Below are 23,579 nucleotides of genomic sequence, written 5' to 3'. Positions count from 1 at the left end.
CGTCTAACAAAAACGCAAAACATAGAAGATACGCAGCTCTATACTTCCAGATAGATGCGGCAAAGTTCTATTTTCACAAGTTACCTGTTCAGCTTCGAAGAAAACTCAGCATCCAATTTGCTCCATTTTCATATTCGTAGCACGCACAAATTTATCATGATACAATAGATTCTTAAGTACCATATGTATACCATAATATATCAACGAACGCTCAGAAGTGCATCATCAGCGATATACTAATCTGCGTCACCAGCATGGAAGGAAAAGGCCGCTGGAACACTGCGGGAGCCATGTTCGTTAGAAGGGACTTCGGGATTTGAGGTTTGCTCAGGCTGGCCGGCGTAGCGACTATGGTCCGGCAGCTGTTGCTGACACCGCGGCAATAAACTGAAGAGCGTCGTGGTGGTAAGACTATTATTGCTATGATAACAGCTCAAGGAGGTTCGTAACATTTCTAGTGTGAAGGCGATACGACAAACCAACAAAATTGAAGCGTATATGCTACAGCGGCGGCGGCGGCGGTGGCATTCTATCAAAATATTAAGAGCATGCCGGCATCGGTAGTCGACGCTGGAGGAGGCAGGGGGAAGTCGCGAGAAGCGAACGATTCCTACTGTGGTGATGCAACCGCCAGCTGGCGGATCAGAGGGCAAATAAAGAACGAATTAGATATGGAAAATCACTCTTTTCTTTTCACGGATTGTTTTTGCCCGGAAATAGCATCGCATTAGCGAACCGTAAGCAGCAGATAAATGTGCGTTGCTTTTATGTAGTATTAGATTGCCCCGTCATTGTCGTCGTCACAAAAGCGAACGGACAACAGGTGGCAGCAATAATGATAATAAACGTAGCGGTATCACGGCGTGACAAATACTCTCACGTCACCAAATGACCAAAATGTCATAACAACGGCAACTGTTCCAATTGTTGCTGGCGTAGCCACGGTAGCGGGACGTGTGACGTGACCCCTGTTTCGTAACGGCTGTAATGCGATTATTATGAACGCAATCGTTTGCTGGCCGCTCGATGGTCGGTCTGTTTAGTCGTCTATTTGCCTGCGACTATGACTTCCGAGAGTCCCAGACGTCAAGAAGGAAAAGGAGAACATGGACCGGACGTTATTCGGCAACACCGACAACAGCCCACAATCGATGAGAAGCCAACGAAAAAGGACATATAATAATTTTGCATCATTTCGGCTGTCGGCGGACAAGTAACAGCGGCCGCTGCCGCCGTAACAACATTCGTTCGACGTCAAGCGTTTTGTTCACTGAAAGAAAAAAAAAAGCCCTTGACAGCGGTACAGCAGATGCACGGGATATTCAAAAAAAAATCTAGCAACACGACATGGGAAACAATCAGTGCACTGCCATACCGTTCAGTATATAAGGTAGCAAGGCCTAGCATGGGTGCAAGAGGACCAAAACACCGCTTCATCCACTAATTTTATTGCGCTTCTGAAGCAATCCTTAGCAAAGGCAACATTGACAATAACCCAAAGAAATCGCAAGAGAGCTTTCTTATTATTGTTCTATCATTACTATGCCGGATAGTGAACGTTGTCACCGTCAGGAACAACGCACGCGGCGTAGTGTCCAGCTTTCCAGGTATCGTTCATCCCACGTAAGACTATCCGGCGATACGACAGATGTGTTTTTAATCGTGGACTAATTCATTGTTCTGTATTACCATACGTTTGTTAGCGCATGGTGCGAATTTATGGCCATCTTGACAAGACGTGTCGGCAAGTTGCGAACTAAACCTAGCTTTATTACTACAGAGAAAGAAGCCTGTAAATAATATTTTTGATACAAGGTCATCTTTTGCTTATCTTATTTTTTTGTTATATCACTTCCGCCTCTTTTAGGGATTGAATCAAAATACTGCTGGATTTCTGTGACTGTCACGTGATAAAGCCGATCTGGCCTAGAATCTGTTGCCGCAGAATTCACACAGTGGCGCTATGTGACCATAGTGGATTAACAGACATTCGCAAAAAGTACTACTGATGGCACATCTTTACCTGTTACCCCTTTGAATCTGATAGAGTGTGAATAGTAGTCCTTCTCGTGTTGTGCTTCCGAAGAAGAATACCGTCGGAAGGACGTTGATCCTATCAAAGTTAGAAAATGGAGGGTAACCAAACTTAGCTTAGGGGTCATCTGAGCCAAAACAACAAACGAACATCAAAACAGGTATGGCCGATTGCAGATGCGTTGTGACCATTGTTAGCTGTGACGGAAGTCTCGGTGCCCTATCAGTTTGTCTGTTAATCCTCGAGCCACTGAATTCATCTAAAATCGGTGCCGGCTGGCGACTATACGCATACATATGGCAGACGACAGCAGTTCACATTAGATGAGCCGTTTACGTCGCTGGCTAGAAATAGGCAGCTTCCAAAGTAGCCTAACTGATCTGATTGTTCCGCAAGCCGCTGCGTCGTGTCCCATGCCACCGGCATTAAAATGTTCCCACACCACCTATACAACCTTGCATGTTGCATAGTACCATCGGTATATGCGGATGTCGGAACGTGCTAAGTCAGTGATTCGGTGCAGGCCATACAGGCTGAATAGGCATGACGATACCATGCATCTGAAAGACGAGCGATTGGGGGAAAGGAGAAAACGACGGGGGCGGGAGGGCGGAGCTATGATGACCTGCTTAACATTGCCAAATAGAACAGACAAATGTACGCTAAGGATATACACGCACAAGCGGCCTATTAGCTATCTTGAAAATGATCACCAGCAAATGAACGGAACAATCGCTAGGGCTTATAGCTATTATGAACGTTTGATGTCTATTGATATACAGAAAATCATAGCTCGTCTACATGTCCTTCCTTGCGCGGATATTTTTACGCTGTACGAAAACGAATGCACACGTCTGCACGCGGCACACATAAACAAACGTTTTATAGTAATCTCCAAATAATCAACTTTATAAGGAATTGAAGTCTTGAAGATGTTCTTCGACGGTATGGTCGAGGTAAAGTAGTAGTCATGCCGCTTTTACGGTTTTCAATAACCTAAACGTTTATGGCGCAATCTTGTAATAGACGAATATTATCTCTCATCCAACGTCGTTGCATTCGCAAATTAGCGAAAGTGTGTCGTCATTACAAAACTGTTTGTGCTAATGTTATTAAATTGTTAATAAATTTTCGGAAAATGTCGAAATATCCGAAATTTCCTTTAGTCATCTGAATGCCGCTAACCGAGTGTTGCCTCCAACGAAAACAGAACTGTAGCCTGAATGCATTTTTGTGTTATAGAATATTTCTATAACATGTTCTAAACATGCGGTTTGTCCTCTTCATTCTACATATGAGCTGATTGTTCCTTAATGCTACACGATTATTGTGATTGTTACTACTGATATAAAAAGAGATACTTTGCCCGTAGCACACAACAGCTATGATATACTTGGCTGGTCTTCTACACCGTAGATAGTGGGATTTTATCGGAATTCGATGATTTTAATAGTAGTCGTTTATTTTGATATTCGTTGTTCTACTTATTCATCCTTATTATATTGTTATCTTTTTAATAATGTTATTATAATAAATTTTTTCATATAATCATCTGACGCGATACCTATCCATAAACCAACGTGCCCCGGATAGAGTGACGTAAATATTGCGATATGTTCACCGTTGACTTTTACCATACTATAGAACAAAACGATTCCATTGGTCTTTTTTTACTCCGTTTTTGTTGTTAGTCTATGTAAATAGACGTAGGTGAGCCTGTGCGAGTATTATAAAAGCGCCTTCAAAAAGGCTCCGGTAACAATTAGTTTCGGCCGGCACGTTGCCTTCATTGTTGACGTTCGCCTCGGATAATGTGAACTTTTACTACGCATTATCGGCGCTTAATTCAACTCTTATCCAAATAAGTGATAGATAAACAGTCTCGTTTTGCCCTGGGGAATAGAAGGCGGATCTTGTTGCTAGACCTTCTATTGTCGAGACCTGTAATGTAGTACCGCAGATCCCGTCAAGGTAGAACATGTGGCTTTGATGGAGTCCTTAAAGAGATTAAATACATACTTAGATTAAAATCCTGCAGGATGTTCATTTAGATTGAAGTCTCTAGAAAATCATCTTAGACGACGAATAGCTTGAGCCTTCCTTAGTGATGCATACGTTGCACCCTGAATGCTTTCGAGTTATACACTATCTGATTTATTTGAAAATACCATTTTGAACGTTCTTTTTGTTAAAAACAATATGTCGGCCAGTTAAATTTAAAAAGGACCATTCGACCCTATGACAGGTCTTTTCGGATTGACCGCTTGTTCGAAAATGGTGCGTAACGCGAACTGCCTGCGCGCGTTCGTGCAAAAATAACAGTCCTATTTATTAGCCTTAAATGTACCTGCAGGTCGATGTGGCTAATCTACTTCTATACGAAAGTATGTGAGCGCAATGTTTTCTGATATTTGTTTGAATACTCATTCCCTGAACCCTTCCATGTGTTTTTTTCATGAAAAAGCGACATCTTTTACGTTAAACCGTAAAAGATAACGCAGACTTCACCTCGTCGCTGGTAGGCACTGGCACTACGCTTTATGTAATAGTTGACTTATGTCTAGCCTCAAAATCATATTATACCAGGGCTTTCAGAAAAGTAGTAGTGTGTCTTTAAATGTTCGCTTTCCCCTTTGCTTCTCTGTACGATTCGAAAGCGCTGTTTTTAGCCGCGTACAATTACTACTACTAGAGGACGTTACTAGAGGAGACTGTTTAAAAGTGGTTTGCCAGACTCAATATAGTTCAATGGTAATCTCGGAACCGGAGAATACGCCTTATCTCGTTCATGATCAAGCGTCGTTGAGCGCTTTGACAACACCTTTGCAGGACAATGGCTATTAAAAACAACTTGTAACTTGTTAATGAATATAAACCTTGATGATTCGACTACCTGCAGCCATCCATCTTAATACTATAAGATTTACTTAACCAAGGAACCTAAATGCTCTATAAACCGAATAAGAAATCCAAGAAAACATGCTTTCTCATTATTCCTCAACATCTTGCCCGCCAGGACACTTAGCTTAATGATAGATTCTTACGCAAAATTATCAATATCAAGCAAAAAATCAATGGGTATTTCCCGCAGATGCGCCTAAACCCAAAGTTAGCCTCGATTTGTTTTCTAAAAAGACCTCGTTCAGTAGTACTGTGGTAGCCTTACGCAAACAAGATAAGATCATGGTTCTTAACGACCACACGTGACAAAGATCCTTAAAGTCGCTCTGCAAGAGCTTAAGTGAAGGATTTTTTTTGCATCCGCCACATTTAATACCTCTCACGCCGGCGGATCATCATCCATTTTGCTCGCGAGCGGATGAAACCCATTGATAATGAAGCGGGTTTCACAACTGGATGATTACTTATTCTTACAGAGCAGACCAAGACTTTCGCGTTCGAGTTCCTGTTCCTCGTTTTGTAAAGCACTAGACTAAAGAACGACATGCAAAACGCTCGCCCGGTTCAAACAACTCTTAAATTTTTCAACAGAGTCTTTATTCTTACACTCTTATCGACATAAGAAGCATTCTGGTAAGCCTGCTTTTTTCAGGGGAGAAATCATTGAAAAGATGCACCACAGCTTCCGGGTTAAAATAGCACGGCCAGGCCACGTCCTCACGTTCGTATTTTCGTTCTCCTCTTTAGACCTCCGTGAGGTTCGCAGGAGCTCGTTAGGCCGCCTGCTAAACTTTCTGCTCTGTCACATTGAACGTCAATGCTGCGGATCACGCAGTGCCCCCCAACGTTCAATTGTTGTCCCATAAAAAATATAGTGAATACACGTTTGATGCGTAGGCTCGTGTAACACTAATTACTAATTTTGTTCTATTTTCTCAGCCTATGAGTCACTTTATTAATGTCTATCATATTTCGAATTTACGTAGAAAATTGTTATTGCAGGCCAATATAATTGCAACAAAATTGCCTCACTCCCTTCATCATTCCCGCGTTGCTACTGTGGCCGCCCCAGCCCTTGCCGCTGGCATTTTATCGTGTTCACAAGAAAAAAATGTGTGTCTCGCTCGTGGTGCAATGTCAATATACTGCACCGGCCCCAAACCTACGATCACACGGATAGTCGTTGTCGTGTTTGCTGCAATTTTCCGATGAGCCCATTATCTTAAATTGTGCTTAACTGGTGCTGGGTTTGTCCCATTTATCCGCCCCTTCCATTCCGTTCCCAAAGACTGGGCAACGCCGCCGGTTCCATCATCGAGCCCGAAATACCTAATCCCGGCTGATCCTATGCGGGCCGTGTCTCTTATCCGTGATTCTGTGTGAATATTTGTGAAGCAGGGAAGGGAGGGTACATGCGGCGGCTAATTGCAATCCCAAGTCACTACAAAAAACGAACGTAACAGCCGCCGGTCACGCACAAAACTGCAGCCAACGCTGGGTCAAGAGCAGCAGTAGTCAGCAAGTCGCGGGTAACATCGCCCGTAGTATTGTCGGTCATCCGAGGGCGCACTGATTCAGATACACCACCGTCGACATGGACTTTTTCACCGTCGTTAACAGTATCAATCCTTTTCACGCGACCACCACTGTGTAAGTAAGTCCTGGATCTGCTGTCGGTGTGATGAGATGTACGACGTCGACGGCGGCGCGTGTATTAGTACTACATCAACCGCCATGTCACGTACGACCTTCTGAGAGACCCAGTGAATCAGAGGCATGAGAAAAAAAAATTATTACCTTTGCTCTAACATGCATGACGAAAGAAAAAACAATAGTGGTTATGGAACGCGAATATCCGAAAAAAATTGCCCTACGGCAGGCGTGGCGGCCGCCGCCGTGAGAAAAGCGACCGTGACTCGAATGAATAACGAAACAGCAAACCGATTGCACGAAACGGAATCACTATCATCATGGAGTCATCATCAAGAATGATGACCGATAGCAGTAGCAGCAACTTTTGTTGTAGCGCTTGCTGCTGCCCAAGGTGACTACCGGTGAAGCGGGAGATCCAAGGGCGACAGACTGCAGCCGACGCTAACGGATGGTTCTTCGCGCACGAGAGGGGAGAGCAGAGCCACAGCGAACGGCGCCGTCGGCGGCAGCAATTACGGTAATTGGCGTCAGCAGCAAACGCATGAACGTTTTTGTTATCGCCGTCGCCACTGAATGGACGATTAATTTTTAGCGGACGAAGTGGGTGAGGAATAGATAGATAGAACGATGTGCACGATTCTGGAAGGGTCTAGTCTATGCCGCCGTAATTCCCCCCGAACGGACACGCACATGCTAACACCGACGCAGAACAGTACAGTTTCTTTATATTACATAGGTGGGACCACGATGGCTGCTTTATTTTTTTGTCCACACTGCATTGTTTTTGCTGCCCCTCGACTCCAAGTACACTCTACACTGAGCTCTATCATTGCCGCTACAGAGTTTTTCGTTCGGCATTTGATTTTTTTTACCTTCTTACCCTCTTTCTTTCTACCTTCCACGCCTATGTCCGAACACATTGCGCACACACATATCTATCTGCAAATCTATGCATATATGACGGTGTTTCGATTCCCTTGAAACTGATGTTGTTTCCGAAGGTTGTCTTACCTACGTCATCACAGAAACGTGCACCTTAGCACGCATTAACAATAAGCAGCAAATCCCTCTATTCCCTGAATCCCGAAGATGCCGATCGTTCCATTGCGATATTTCCATCGCCAACAGCACTGCGATCAGCGGGCAGAACAACCAATCTTGATCTCGTTTAGCTCCACGACTTAATCGATAGACGTCTGTATGGGTCTACATGTAACGACTGAGTGTTATTGGCAGAATTGCCGAAATCGGCGAAGCCGTTTGCCACTACGACTCTAGCCGTCAATGGGCGTTACGCGAGCAGTGTATACAAACGAATATACACGCCCACATGCGTATTCACTTGCAGTATTGTTTGTATACGTAGCAACGAAGTTTGGCTTAGTAGAAAAAGCGAGATTAGTAATCCACTTCCATTTCATATTAGTTTTATATAAAAAAACTGACTAATATCGCATACATCTATCTTAGTGCTGACTGTTTTATTTGCAAACCATCAAAATACAAGCAAAAATAGTAGAAAGCCTTAGGCATTCTATAGTGTGCTTTCCTATAAAATACGTGAAACAACGATTGTGTACCGCAAAATCTGGCAACCGGCCAGACATTTATCCTTCTCGAGAATGGATACATCGCTCAATTATGCTGGCATATTTTTACCCTTTTTTTTTATTTGCCAAAGGCATAGTAATGGTAAAAACGCGATCTATCCTATACATTCATCATTATCATTGGGTACAAGTTCGATCTTAAAATGTAGGCAACCCACGGTGTTTGACCCTATAAAAGACACATCAATCCGCTACCATTTCTCTAGCAATATTTTTTTCATTCTTCTTTTTATATATACATACTCGCATAATAATAGTCTGTAGTACGAATGAAACAAATTTGAAAAAAAAAACACATTCCGTTTTACGTTTATAATATTGCCTATTTTCGGAATTTTAATAAAAGCTCGATTTCCTCTGAAAATTTTTCTGTGAATTTTTGTGCCTCTCGAGATCTCAAACAAACGTTATTATCTATGCACGTTTTTGCGATACAAATAACGTAAAAAACATCGACCATTCTTCATTGAGATTATCAAGTTTCTACTGTTTTATAGGTTTGCAAGCATCTATTTTTCAGGCATCTTGTAGACGATCGGCTAAGGTTTTGTAATTCTTTGTCGCTCGCAAAGTTTCTGTGACAATTAATGATTACTGTTTGTTTCTGAAGGTAATTAATACTAGCAATGTGACTTTCAATCATCATGAGCCATTATGAAGACAATCCAAAGCAAGATATGGTTTTCAGATAGTTTGGTAAGACAATCATCGTTGGCCTTGTGTAGGAAAGTTGTCGCGGTAACATACATACGGATCACAGCTAATCTCACGCTTACCTGACAAAAAAACCTCTTAGCGTGATTCCAACTTTTAATTGGTTGGTTAATGTGCTGGCTTGCTAAGTATTCAAAGTTACAGTCAGCAGTTGAGCCTCGTATTTTGATTGGTGGGGCGGAACCTCTACGAGTGTACATTAGACCGTACCATTTTTTGTACAGCAGCACATAGATGTGTACCAAAACTTCTGATTTTCAGCATAAACTATCATGACACCTTCAGACAGGACAAAATTGGCAGGCTACATGAGAGACTGCTGCTGCTGATGTTACTACTACCAGCGTTACCAAAATGTGTTCAAACAGACAAAGAAAGCTGTTTTGCGAGCACGATCGGGGCCTGAGCCGAAACTCAAAACCGACTCCATATGACAACAGGACGGCAAGAAAAAACATGAGTAACATAGTAACGGCGCAACAAGCGTCATGGTCAGGAAACCGCCATAACCATTACAGGCCTTTACCCATTTGAGCTAGATTAAAGAACTATTACAGCAGGGCGCCTACTATCTCGTCATATAATCTCCGGTATTTTATCGAGGGGCGTGTTGGGACGGGCAGGCAGAAGAACTGTTCAAACATAGAGCGCTAGCGACGTGCAGTAACAATACGAATGAGTTCATCTCCGACCGTTGTGTTGTATATCTGCGCTCAGTCGTGCACACCTGTTTCACTCTCCGCATTATACATGTATACTACGTGCAGGCATGAATATTTTTTTGCCACACCTATGTATGATGGAGGCGATAGACTTCATCATCTGGTAGATCATCAATGAGACATGACTGCACCAGCACATACATACATAAACAACGCGCAAACACAAGTTGCCAATCGTTTTAACGGTGAATTTGAAATTTTTGGTCGTGTATTGCATAATTCCGAACGGAATTTTCCCACATTATTCATTCACAGATTAAAAATTATTTAGTTTATAGGTCATTATTAAGGCACGGGTGAAAGGGTCGTATACTGAAATGTCCCAGGCATGCTTCCTTTGATAGGGAAATTATTTACCTAAACGTTATGCTATTCTGTGAGCGCACGTACACATTTCGAAATACTGCCGCACTGTTATTATAGATGTGGGCATTATCATTCTCGTAACGTTTTTGTTCCTTTTCAGCGCCGTTAGTAACGGGTCTGGCTAATTACAACGAGGACCTGTAGTAGTAAAAGCTGAAATCCGCTTTTAGCGACGACAGTCAGGAAAAACATTCTCTAAAATTAGTATAACTGCACTCCTGGTTTAGGCAATTTGTACAGCTCGGCAAAGGTCTGTCCTGCACGATCGACTTTTTAAACTCGGCGTAGGTCAGTTCTAGGCTGACCTTTTATGTGTTCTATCTATTTTGAGGCGCGAACGAGAGTCTACTTTGAATACGAAAAAAAAAAACTCGTCTAATACAATTGCGTTCGTATATCTTAGCTGGAAGCCATATGCCATTTGGGTTGGGCCAACCTTCTAAATTCGCGAGGCCCTCTGAACTTAGCAATAAAGTAGCAAATAATTTCGTTTATGACTATAGGGAGGTACAAAGAACATTTTTCAACGTTAAACCTCATTTCTGACTGGCTTATCGGCCAGTTAGCTGAACGCCGATTGGCTGCCTAATCCGGTCAGGAGGTCGATCGGTAGGTCGGTGAATATGCTGGTTTGTCTGGCCGGCTAAATGATCTAGACAGGATTGTCCTTCTGTGTTCCTCCTGGACTAAGGGTAGATTTCTGAGATTTTGATGCGTTAATTCCAGACAAATAAACCAAAAAATTGTGCCTTATGTGCCGAACAATGCTGGATAACGCATTATAATTACTTGCAAACGTCTTTAAGTTTAATTTCACAGTTAACTGATGCTGAAGTAACTTGCCCTGTTAGAATTGACGGCAATGTTTGCGACGAAACTGCATTTCGACTAATTATAACCTTTTAATTGTGCGTTTTTGGTTTTGCAGCAACGACTTTCTAGCTCTCGCGCTTATATGTAAAGATGGCCTGTTGAACTTGCCCTGAATAACGTCACTGATTTACATTCGACACACGCTGATAGCACGACACAAATAAGAAAGCGACAATGCTATGCGCGGTGGGGTTACAAAAGGTCCATCTATGTGCTTAACTGTACATATGTAAAGATAATGCTAATAATAAACCTGTCACACCACCGCTCTAGAGACGCTTTCAAAAGGGCGCACGCGCTATTCTTCTTAGCCAGGCAATTACCTAAGGGTTGAGTGAATCTATTATCTTGTACAATGCAGGACCAATATAACATATTTTGTACAAATTCGGTTAATGTCAAGCTTTTTCTAGAGAAGTTTATTTTTGCGAAATTTATAGTGAAGTAGAAGCACGAAATTACATGACTACGCAACTCCGGCCAACTTCCCTTTTGTATTTCGTTCACATGATAGTTCGAGCTTCTTGGGATATTAAAGGTAACTTACTTGTTCTGCAAGTTAACAAGTTCACATTTAGTTTTCGCTGGTGTGTACTGTTCGCCATACTTGACCTGTCAGAAACTCAACTTATTCCACTGCCTTCCCATAGAAATGATCCACTCAAGACTTCAGATTTAGGACCATATATATTCCAGCAGTTAGATGCATACCAGCATATAGTTAATTCTAACAGATAAAACGTATGTAGGTATTAAGCATTGTCATGATAACATTTACTTAACGCGATTTAGTAGTGGGTCCACCCTTCCATGGGTGTTGCAAGGTGACTCACGCTATATATAGACACTGGGTCCTTGCTCAAACCGGTACACGCGCAAGGCGCAGGTTAACTTTGCTGACGTCTCATTGTTGCAGGACATGTGGGTAGAACAGGTATAGTGGACATGAATAAAACATCTCATTACACTATATATATATATATATATATATAGTGAATAGATGCACAAATTTTCGCATCGGCTATACCATCAGATCGGGTCTTATTTTATCATATATTTAAATAGAAGGTTGATGCTGTATCAGGAGGCAGAGAAACGCTCCAAAAAATTCTGTACGAGCCCTGTCATCGCTCTGTGCTCCGCTTGAAAAAGACATTTAAAGGTATTCCACATGAGAGGACGGCGTGCGACGGCACTTTAGCGATAAATGATAATTGTCTCTCAGAAACAAAGCGCTTCTATTTTTGTTTTTGAAGGAAAATACAACAGTTCCAAAGTCGTCTAAATTTGTCACCCAAGTCTCACCTGCGATAGAGCGCCCCTGTTCGCTTAAAAGCGAAGACCAAGCATCAGTACTTACCGTGACATAGTAACGTTAGTAGCGCTTGGGTTTAAGCCTTATCTAAAAAAACGGCTAAACCCGTTTATTCAGGACGCTCGCTCAGTTCGAAGCTATTCGGTTCGAAGTGACCCTTCTAATCTGCTCGTTTGTGAACCGTAAATGAATAATATATGCATTTGGGAAGTAATTCTTTTACGTGTTCTAGCAGCAACGTCCTCAAGCGTTTCAGGCCGTTTCCGAACGAAAACCAGTGTGGATTAAAATGCAGATCCTGCTTTCGCCAAATTACAACGACGACAACAACAACGACTACTTGATGTCTGAGCGTTTGACAAGCTCACTATGTATAAACCCGGAAACGCAGGTCGGTTATACCGACAGACTATGGTCAAAAGAGACCGATTGCAAACTTGTCAAATGAATTTAAATCGCAGGAGCGGCATTGGACGTTTTTAGCCATAAAAAAGACAAGACCATGTGAAAGGTTATCTTCTATGTCTTTCCTTTTCTGTTTCTCTTTTATCAAGAGGTTTCTCATTGCTCACGCCCATCTTCGTTGAGCCCCCTTCGTCGTATAGATCCGCAAGATCACTTCCTCCACACGCCATCAATACTTACCGACAATGGTAACAGAATATCCTACGACAGCAGCAAACGACTCATTCATGCAGAACGCTACGATCAAAGCTAGCGAAGTGGTAATTCTAAAAGAAGGAGAAAAAGGTCACATTAGTATCGCTTTTCGACTTTGAAAAACGACTATCGATCACTTACTTTTGGCGTTATTTGTATCTAGAAAACAAGCTTTTGCTCGCCTGACTTGTGGCCGCTTTGGAAAGAGGGGGCACATCGGCAAAGTCATCGCACCACCGCCTAAGCTGTCGTCATTGCCACCAAAAGACCGAGCGAGAAATCAGCCGAACAAAACGATGACGACTAAACAACGGCAACAGCTGACTACCGTGACGCCGTTGGCAACGTAAGTCTGTTCGGCAGCGAAAGAGCTGCCAAGGAGAAAGTTGTGATCGCACGTTTACCATAATGATACAATTTTCGCCAATTTTTTCCCTGCTTTTACTACTGTCATCAGCAGATGTATCAGCGGCAGCGACCAGTCGACAGCGTTCGATGATTTTTGGTTTGTTTGCGTAAAAGTGTGCCTTTAGCGCGTCGTAAGAGTAGAAAAGGCCGTCTGACTATTGACAACAGGGCAATGGCGACGTTAAATGTCGTTTTGTAGAGTCTGCTTATCGTTCGCTTCTCTGTTACTTAGCAGTCTGTTATATCTATCTATCTATTATATTTCTTTCTGCCAGTCGCCTACGCCGCGTGTCGATGTTGTGACGGCCGCGGTCGTTGTCTCCACAGGTATTTTATTCTTGTTGTTGTTGTTGAATCGGATCATCTCGCGCAAACACACCCAGTGATTGGGCATCTGAGGCTGGCTACTTCATGTTCAGAGACTTTACAACTTTTCACGGGCCGTCTCGCTTTCTGGGAAACCGAAAAAAGCCGTTGCGGATTTCTGAGTCGGAAAGTGAAATCTGACGTGGCCGGAAACGTAATGGCTCGAAAGTAGCGGATAGTTTGTTCATTGGCCGCCGAAACTTGTAGTAGAAAAATATTCATATTTAACGTCGGTGCAACTTCCCAGTGGCCATGGTATAATCGATCGAATGCTGCTGAAAGAACTTAAATCGGCATACAGTTTTATCTCTGTGTCGGCTTTTTTGTTGTGGCTTCATTTAGCTTCATGATCTATATAATCATATAGATGCGGCTTGAGACTTCAGGTCTATGAATAAATGTACACAATCAAAAACAGCGAAAAATGTTTTTATCACAACGGAATACCGAAGTTACCACTGTAACGATGAAGGCAGAGTTTTATATAATTACACATTGCAAGACTGTATAGGGGGCTAAGGGACCATTTTCATGGGGATACTATACGTGCGGAAGATAAAGCCTTTCTTCAACTTATTAGTAATATTGATTTGAATATTATGCCTATTTTACGACCCGTACCATAGTGAGCATTCTGCTAGACGACTCGCGAACTAGGTTTTTCCATCACGAAATATGGTAGTCATTGCAGTACGGACTATTCAAACAGGGTATATCTTCAAACTAAATGTTTCTAATCGAGACATTTAGCGATATGTGATCGATTTATACGGAGAATATGTAGCTAATATATAGCTATACGTATATATATATAGGTTTTCAAAATTTCATATACCGCTCACAATCGCCGTAGGGGAAAGATCTTTTTTCAGTTAAGTTCACTTGGACACAAGTTGTTAGAGGGCTATAGTGAGTTGTTTATAAAAAAAAAAAAAAAAAAAAAAAAAGCGCTTACATCTTAAAAAGTTACCAAGAAGGTTCATTTTGCTGTTAAGTCAGCCGGCTGCTGACGTATCGAGTAGATATCGTGTGGTTTAATCCGACACGTGTGTTCCATGTCCGTCCTCATGGAGCAACACTACTTCATTAATTAACTGGAACATCAGTGAAAACTTGGAGTGTCGCTTCCGCAACAGAGCCATCTGTATACAATTCCCAACGACATTTGTGACCAACTGTTGTACGATTCAATATAAAATTATTTTTCGTTGGTTCCGTTTCGAGCAAGACACGTATGAGGCGATGTGATAGATTTAATTAGAGTCGGGGCTTACTTAGATAGTACTGCAGCAGGGTGTTGTTCGATACAATTACTGCTGGTAAAGTTCAAAACAAAATAGCAACTTAATATTTCTTCCCGTAGTTACCACAAGTTAAACCATATCTATACCTATAGCTTTTCAGAGCAGTCCTCGTAAAATGCGAATCCATATTACATTTGGTTTGCTGAAATGTTTAGGTACCATTCATAGATCGCTTCGTGATGCTGACACCACTGCGCGACTAGTAGACGACGCTATTTGGGCTTGGTATTAGTTCAAAAGATGCCAACTAATTATCAAGTCAGCGATTACGAGAATTTATAGATGGACTTAAATGGGAACATTTTGTGACGAGTATCAACCATAAAGTTTTAGAGGCCCTTATCAAGGGAAATGTACCCACGTACGTGCAAGCTGGAACGAATCAAATCTGCTGACGAAGGTCTACGTGCACTGCTTCATGTTCGTAGCTGTTGTGAACCTCTGCACCAGCCTAAGGTAGAATCCATTTTATTATAATGCCTCGGATAAAGAGAAGTCAATAAGGCAAGTTCAAGAATCAAATGATTTGAGCCACCAAACCAGCCGCTTTTAGAAACCTTATGGGGGGCTAGGGTTGCCACAGTAATGCTTTTTCCCCCAGAGCTGCTTCTGCGTATTGATCGATGCGTATTTTCCAGTTTTCAGAAAGGGCGGCATCGTGAACAAGATGTAGGCAATTGTATCTAGTTTTATTGGCATGGCTCAACGCAACAACATCTATAAAGTCAGCTGGCCGTCAAAATTCTATCGGTAAACGACGGATGTTTTCATCCAATTGTCTGATCCCTACAATATCCTGCATAAGGAACTTCAGTAACAAAAATCTGAACTGAGAAATAAAACCCTACTTTATTTTCCGTCGCAGAGATCAGAGTAACAGATAGAGTCACCAATTACTATTTTCGAACCTCTGTGAAATATAAGCATATAAGTGTATATCGAAGAGACCAAGAACGCGTGTGGCAGATATGTGATTTGTATGGATTCATACATCTTTAACCCGCTTGGATTTCATTTTAAATTCCGTCTGCAATATTTCTCATTTATACACTTTATACACATATTTCCTTCGGATCGTAATATACATTTCACCTCCATCAACATACAGATTCAGTATTGCCTGATGTTGGGCTAGACGTGGTCTCTCTACTAAGGCATACACATGACTTTTCCTAAAAACAAGCCTAGCAACCGGCGACAGTTTACATTGATGCACTTAGCCCCATACCGCGACGTCCTGCCTGATGCTTGCCTGTAGGTTGAGCGCATGAGATAATAGTTACTATTGCGCCTATAGATCCTTCTATGGACACGTTATGTTTGAATGTGTAAGCGTTCTATACGAAGGGGATACTGAAATGTTCCGCAATCGAGTTCTTTTGCTTAACGTGTACTCGTAATATCCGTTTACGGGAACACTGCGACCATACGGTTATTATTACAGCAGTAGTCCTGCAATGATACGCACATACAGAAGCACGAAGGAAGTTTGAGAGGGCAGGTATACCATTTGAATACGGTTGACATTAGAAGTACAATATTTGATGCCAATAGAAAATATCGAAGCCGTCATGATTTGGAAATCCTTGATTGATTGTGTTTAATTAGACACTTCAGTTAGACGTTATCTATGACGCAACAGTATCTCGTCTTCGACATATAGCGATGTATCTCGTGTAATATATATATATTTAAAGCAAATTAAATTTCCAGTTTACTTAGGAAGAGACAAAAGCCCGAATCTTAGCCGACACTACGTTCGCAGAAGAAACGATTATCCATATATCGTCTAAATAAGCAACCCGCATTTACCTTTTTCTCTAATTAATCCGCCGCATTTTTCAAAATAAAGCACTAAACGAATTAAATCAAGGACGCGAACTAATTAAGACATTATCACTAGTACTCCGAAATTAAGTTGGTGTCGCTAGATATATGTGCATTTAGACTATCATTAAAAGGTACGGTATGTCTTAACTTTCAGTTGTTGATTCAGTGGGAAAAGTAATATACGTAAACGCAAAGTGCGACGATTTGGTAAACATTTTGATGATGTCCAACGTCGTTAGCCAGGGCACAGTATGACCATAACCCCGTGAATCTTAACGAAAGCTCCAAAGGCAGACCGTCGAATGTAGCGGCTACCATCGCCTTGGGTTTCGCCGAGGCACGTTAAGGCCTTTCCACTGCCTGTACGAGCCTAATACCTTTTTTGCATTCTGTGAAACTAAGTGGAAGGTCAGGTCCAGTAGCAAACTGGCTTCTCTTGTACTGTGATCCAACGAGTGCTTCAGCTCGTTAGCCCCCAAATAAGCACTCCGTCTGAATAATTTTAACATCACGGCAATATTCGTTGTGATTATTAATCGCTTTTCCAAAATCAAGTTTTTTTTTTAATATATTTAGATGATTCCTAAATTCTAGTAATCGATTCTAAGTAGTGATCTATTTAGATCACTACTATATATAAGTGTAAACTCTTTTACATGACAAAGCTTAAGTCTCTTGACCGTTTGAGGGTCTATATAAATTGTCCTGTTTAATAGTGTCATAATCACAGTCACTGTAATGTAAATGGTTACGGTTCAAAGCACTGTGACGTCCTAACGTATCCGCTTAAAGCATGACGTGTCTTTGATTATAGCAGTCAGACCTAACTCTGAGCATCTCAGTTGGTCTTGTCGAAGTACAAAATCTATATTTAGATTTCTGACTAGATAATAGTTGAAGATATATTGGATCAGTGAGAGCAGAGTGCATGTACTCTGTGTTTTGGATTTTATGTTTATGTTGTTATATATTATGAAGCGTAGTTCCATTGGATAAACGGCTGGCTACCAACACGAAACAAAATCAGCCTCTAGTTGGCTTCTAACCTAAACCAGAGTGCATTTACTAGTGCCTTACTTAAGGCTGGTAAAGACAAGTTATCGGCTTTGACCAACGTTATAATAAGTGAATTCTTGTGCATCTCGCCGCGCTCTTTTATTTTTACGACTATAAGAAAAAAAACTAAGTTGTAATAACAGACCATAACTATTTATCATCGCTGTCCGCAACGAATCTAGAAACTAGAAAATCTAGAGCGCGCAATTAGGAAATTATTGCCATTGCACACCCGGAGTAGGAAATAGGATCAAAAAGGTTCCAATATTATATTGGGATAATGAGGGTAATGTAAAATCTTGCTGTTTGTCGCCTTAGTTGATTGCTCAGCATAAATATATACTTTATTCTACGTTGAATATAATGATAATTATTGCTAGAAGCCAAAAAAATCAAACCACATTGACATCCAGCTGCTAGGTTCATGGCAAAAACGCGCTACAACGATTCGACCAAAAGTCCTTCTCACGATTATCACAGATTACCTAACGCCTTGGTCTTGGTTATCTTTCAGCAAAATAATGTATTGCTGCCATATGCAACAGACGTTTCGGTGTGGATCTAGAACTTTTTTAGTTAGCTACAGACTGAGTACTCCATTATATGCAGCCCACAAGCGACTATCCAGAAGTTACACCTTAACGTTTCCAAATGAGCTATGTAAGACTAGATATTACTTCATCAGGTAAGCTATATAAACGCATGGATAATAGTAATCTTTTAGCCATTCTCGCATCTTACTGAACACTTACGCGGAGAGAGTTACAGTTTTGTGTACAGCTCGTGTAAAGAAATTATTGCCGCTTTCGTTTGGAGGGGCGTTGTCGTTCATCTATAAGATTCACTTTTCCAAAGAAAAAAAAAAGCTGTAAAACACACGTATCCAGCAGGAGCTCAGGTGACCCTGAAAGGAGCAGCCGTTGCAAAAAAACTTGGCTTTACAACTTGCCCAAGTACTGCACGGCAGACCGTAAAATTCGTAACGAGAGTGCAAGCCTCATCAAGCGTCAAACGTCGATTTGCTCCGAAATCCGAAAAACAGGATGATTTCGACTTGCCCTTTATTGTAACCTATAGTTATACGAAAATTGAATGCCAACATTGAACTCCACTATTGGCCATACCTGATCGATGCTATCATGAAAAGTTGTCAGAGCGTTGCTTGGCAGTTCAATCTGCGTAAGCGAGGCTTGATATCCTGTGGTGATCTTCATGTCGCAAGACTGTACACTCGACAACAGAAATTCTATCGACAGATCATCTAAAATCGGCTCGCAAAATATGTTCAGTCTCTGTCTAGTAATTTTTTGCTGTTTTTCCATTCTGACTAAAATGTCGGATTCACTAAAAATCCGACGCAACTATTAGCACTTTAACTTGTGAGCTGATTTCTTCTGTTCATATTGTTGGGATGGGAATGTCTAGTTGTCTATGTAGCCGTCACGCCGTCGTGAATTACTTACTTTGACAAAGGACAACTTCTGTTTTTGGCGTTCGGTCTCAGAACAAATTCTGTCAACGAATCATTCGTCGCTGCTCTTACTGATATTGGACGTTCTCGATGTCGGAACGGCCATCTAAAGTGTGTCGGTGTTCGACGACCTTTTCCATCAATTCATGTAGTTCTCCTTCGCTTAAACCGCTCATAGACGTTTTACATTCTACTAATAACCTTTGATGCCTCGAAGAACGATGTACGTGTTCCCGCTGCCGCTTCCATTAGAGTGGCTGTATATGCCGTCTTTGTCGCCCCCTGTCCCTTTTCGTTTAGATGCTGCCTACCCGTTTATCCGTCTGCCTGTGCATCGACGCACGTGTGCGAGGGGCTTCTTTCCGTATTTGTTGTGTGTATCTCTAGGCAAGCAGTAATGCACGGCTCAGCTTGTTTTGGACAGTGTCGAGGCTTATTTAAGTATGTTTATGTACGTGTCTCTGTCATGTATTGCCAATAGAAGCACAGCTGTTCAATAGGACGTCCTTTCTTTTCGGTGGCGTCTACGGTTGGTTTTGAAATCTGCCAACTGTTGGCACTGGTATCGTAAGTAGTTACTACTTCTGATGTTGACGCTACTGCTGCAGATGCTGTTCGACTAAGATCTTTGTCGGCGTTCGGAAACTTCGAATGGTTTGGATAATGCCTCCAATTTGAAGCGTTTGTGACAGATTATTAAAGTGGCAACAGTTTCAGCAATAAAGAACACCCGATATAAATTATAGCGCAAAAAAAAGGCGACTCGACCGTTCCGGGTCTTTACAGCTGTTACTTCAAACTATCCTCGTCGTCGTCCGATGCAGGTATAGTTACTGAAGTTACCTTCAGTAAATAATATGCACCTTTTCGCGGCAGATGGTATACAAAAACTTTCGTACAATCCCGACAAGTGGATAAGCTACCACATCCTTTTGCAACCGTTTACGCATTAGTATACGGTCGTACGTGAAGACGAGTGGGTACCGACATGGCAGCCTTATGAGTTTCCACTCACTGCAGATGATATTCGAAATACTGTTCATATAGTAAGAAACTTTGCAACGAAATAGGATTAACGAATAGCAGCAAACAAGCTGAGCGTTTCAACAATAAGCTTGGTAAAAAAAAAAAAAGTGAAGAAATTGTACCGGCGTTGTTACCTCAGGTCATATAACGGTGCAAAACGTACGTTTCTACGCCGGTATAATTTATAATAAGTTCCTTCGGGCTCAACGATTGGGATTTATTTAAAAACAAAAAAAAAATATGCGTAACAAAATTAGAGTTCATATAGCTGCAAGTTGTCTGCGAAATCATTTATTTTATTGTGTATTTCTGGTTTTTAGCTACCGTAGTCAAATCAAATGATTATTAAAAACAAAGTTTAGCGACGGGAGCGTAGGAGCATACGATAAATGGTACAAAATAACCAATGAACGGCAACAATACTACTCTAATATCAAATAAATACCACGTAACTAACGTAACGTTCCTGGTTGAATGGCTGGCAAACATACGATAGTGTGGCAGTTTTGTTCATACCAGTCGGGCACTTATTTCTGACGTGTCACTATCTGCCAAACCAGGGGTAGCTGACCGTTGCTCTATTTGCGTAGAAAAACATCTAAATATTTGAATAAGACTATTTGCCCACTGTGAACCATCACGTTTACGATATCAGATCTGCGGCACGTGCGTGCAGAATAATTAAGTGATATCTTGATGTAATCGGCATGAGTATCTGTATTCATTTCAATGGGTTCAAACTATTGGTTTCTATTCACCGGCCGAGAGTCCTCTTCTCGGACATGCTATTATTACTATATACGCTGGCCTCGTGTCCAGTGGACTCGCCATATGCATAGAAAAAGAGGTTAAATTACGAATAGTAAGTTTAGAAAAGGCCGAAAAAGTCCCATAGTTTTGCTGGACCGATTTTTACCGAAGGTTACGATTTTTTGAAGTAATCTATGCTAGTCGCTCTACAGTAGCCAGCATATACTCAATGATGGTCATAGACATACCGCACTCGTTCCCTCACACGTGTAACGTATCACAGCACCACGGATACGAAGATTTGCAAAATTGTTACTGTTGGAAATTGCACACGTTAGCATTTCAACTATTATTGTTACTCATACATGTACATTACGCTGGATTTTCCTGTCGGTACATTTGTTTCTAGTACTACGGCAGCTGATCGAGCAGTGTGCTTTCGTTTCCATTCATTCCCCTATATAGCCATTCAATAGCAGAAACCACTAGATAAGTCCAAGAAGAATTGTCGACGACTATGACCTGTTTCACCTGCTGGGCGTGATCAGTATGGGTCTCAATCATGTGATTGCCAGTAGCTGGCTGCTACTACTACTACCACCACCGGTCCAGTATCAAAGTTGAATCAGTTGCGGAAACAGATAAAAAATGTAAGTAACATCTCTCTTCACTTGAAGATTTATTGCCTCTGTATATAGTTAAAGTAAATTAAGGTCTCATTGCGATCATTCCCATCGTATCTGCTGCGAGGGCGAAACGTTAAAAGTGAAAGGGTGATTCGGTAGGTATTCGAAATAGGCGGAATAAAGCCATAGACTTTTCAATCGGCCCGTTATATTCGCCACTGTCTATCATGTAGCTGTGCCTGAGCCTCATACGCTAAGGGTTCTTCAGAGTATCAAAACGAAGGGTCCCATCACAAGGTACTGGCTGAAAGCAAAGCACCTTCAAACAAATTTGTCAACATCTCAGATAAACACCCACAACGGAATAACATGTTCGATTTTTGATCTGATGGGTGGTCAATGAGCAAGCTCATCGATTGCTTTTGATTGGGAAGGTAACGGAAATCATTAGGAACAGCAAGGGATAGATGCACGCACTATTTCACCTAAAAAAGCTACTCTTTCTTGAAACGAAACGCTAGGAGACAATTAATTATTGCACTAGTAAGCGGATGAACACGACAACACCTGCGATATAATCTTTCATCATTATAGGGACGCGATGCGTCCTTACGAAACAAGCCGTGTTTCTAAACGTCATCGTATCGAATCGAAAAGGTTGAATTAAATAATGAATACGGTGAGGCGTATGGGGTAAGATACGGTTGGTATATACCGAGAATGACTCGGAGAGGGAAAAATGGTCGTCGAAACGTCTCTGTCGTTTGCTTCGCTAGCTGCGATCATAGAAAAATACGGCGGGAGACTGAGTAATTAAAATTTGGCATCCCAATTTAATTTCAAAACTGGTGAAGGCCAATCAGCTGATCTTCTTGCTTGTAGCTAGCATTGATCTGCACGTATATAGCCGTAGACATATATTTATTGATATATTTAAATAAAATATTTGATGTAATACGGTTTATACCGTTGCTGAGTTTTTCTATTTTTTAGGGGGTCTAGCTCTAGGTCATGCTCGCACCATAACATAGGATTTTGTTTACGTCTAAGTGGCGCCGATGGAAGGCTGACAATACCAAGGTTTCAGCCGATTTCCGCAGAAATAGTTGTGATCTTCTCAAACTGATCCGGCATAGTGTACCTCCGTTAACGGTTAACCCATCGACTGTTCATCCTTCCCGCTACCCACTGGGGGCTGGCTAGTTGTACGCGCCCCCAACTGATGAACGTTTGGTATGGGCACCGACGAACATGACGATCGCACCACTGCCATCGAACTTCACATTGCTAATATACTCGGGGCTTACTATTATGATTTGCCTTGCCCCGAGAGTTGCGGTTAACAAACCGCAACTCTCGGGGGCTTCGTGTTAATATGAGCAGCAGAGGTTCCCCCTTTGCTCGATAGGCTACCGAAACCTTCTGTAGAGCATAGTCTTGAATCACTCGAACTAACAATTCATAGCACAAAGGGTAACCCTAGTCGCTGCGGTGGAGTTCGCGAATACGACGCGCTAATTTTTGAGTTTGAAGCCCAGGTCACTCAGCAGTTTCGAACTGTTCGAACGTCTCCCTGTTCCTCCTTTAGCGGTAAAAGAACTGCCCAGGCAACTTTAGAAGGAAAGCGTCGTAGCGCCTGTGTAATCATATTCGCAAATGAAACTACATCTTGTGGGTTACTGCGCTTTTAGTGTTGCCTAGTCCATTCTCACCTAGGCAGTTAATTGCTGGACCCACACTTTGTCCGGGCTTGGCCGAAAACCGGTTCTAGCGAGGCCATCCAGTCAGCCAGGGATACGATCACCAACGAGTTCTATCGCCAACCATTCCGCCGCTGCCTTGAAAATGAAGCAGACGAGTTGAAGCTAGATTGTTGGCCATTCGTTCCGTTGT

General features: G+C 41.9%; 1 protein-coding gene across 3 annotated transcripts in view; it reads right to left on the bottom strand.

The window, feature by feature from the left end:
- LOC111245965 (chorion peroxidase-like) overlaps positions 1 to 23,579 on the bottom strand; it is a 94,670-nt gene that overhangs the window by 35,070 nt on the left and 36,021 nt on the right. Inside the window, exon 1 of one of the 3 annotated variants that reach the window (XM_086981776.1) lies at positions 85 to 447. The exons of the other annotated variants lie outside the window; for them this stretch is intronic. The gene's annotated coding sequence lies outside the window, so the exon portion shown is untranslated. Of the gene's footprint in view, positions 1 to 84; positions 448 to 23,579 lie in introns of those variants that run through there. 3 annotated transcript variants of the gene reach the window in all.

Source organism: Varroa destructor, unplaced genomic scaffold, assembly GCF_002443255.2.
Source record: "Varroa destructor unplaced genomic scaffold, Vdes_3.0 BEIS01000002.1, whole genome shotgun sequence".
In the NCBI taxonomy this organism is placed as follows: Eukaryota; Metazoa; Arthropoda; class Arachnida; order Mesostigmata; family Varroidae; genus Varroa; species Varroa destructor.
The sequence above is the reverse complement of the archived record's forward strand: the minus strand, read 5'-3'. Positions and strand labels throughout refer to the sequence as shown.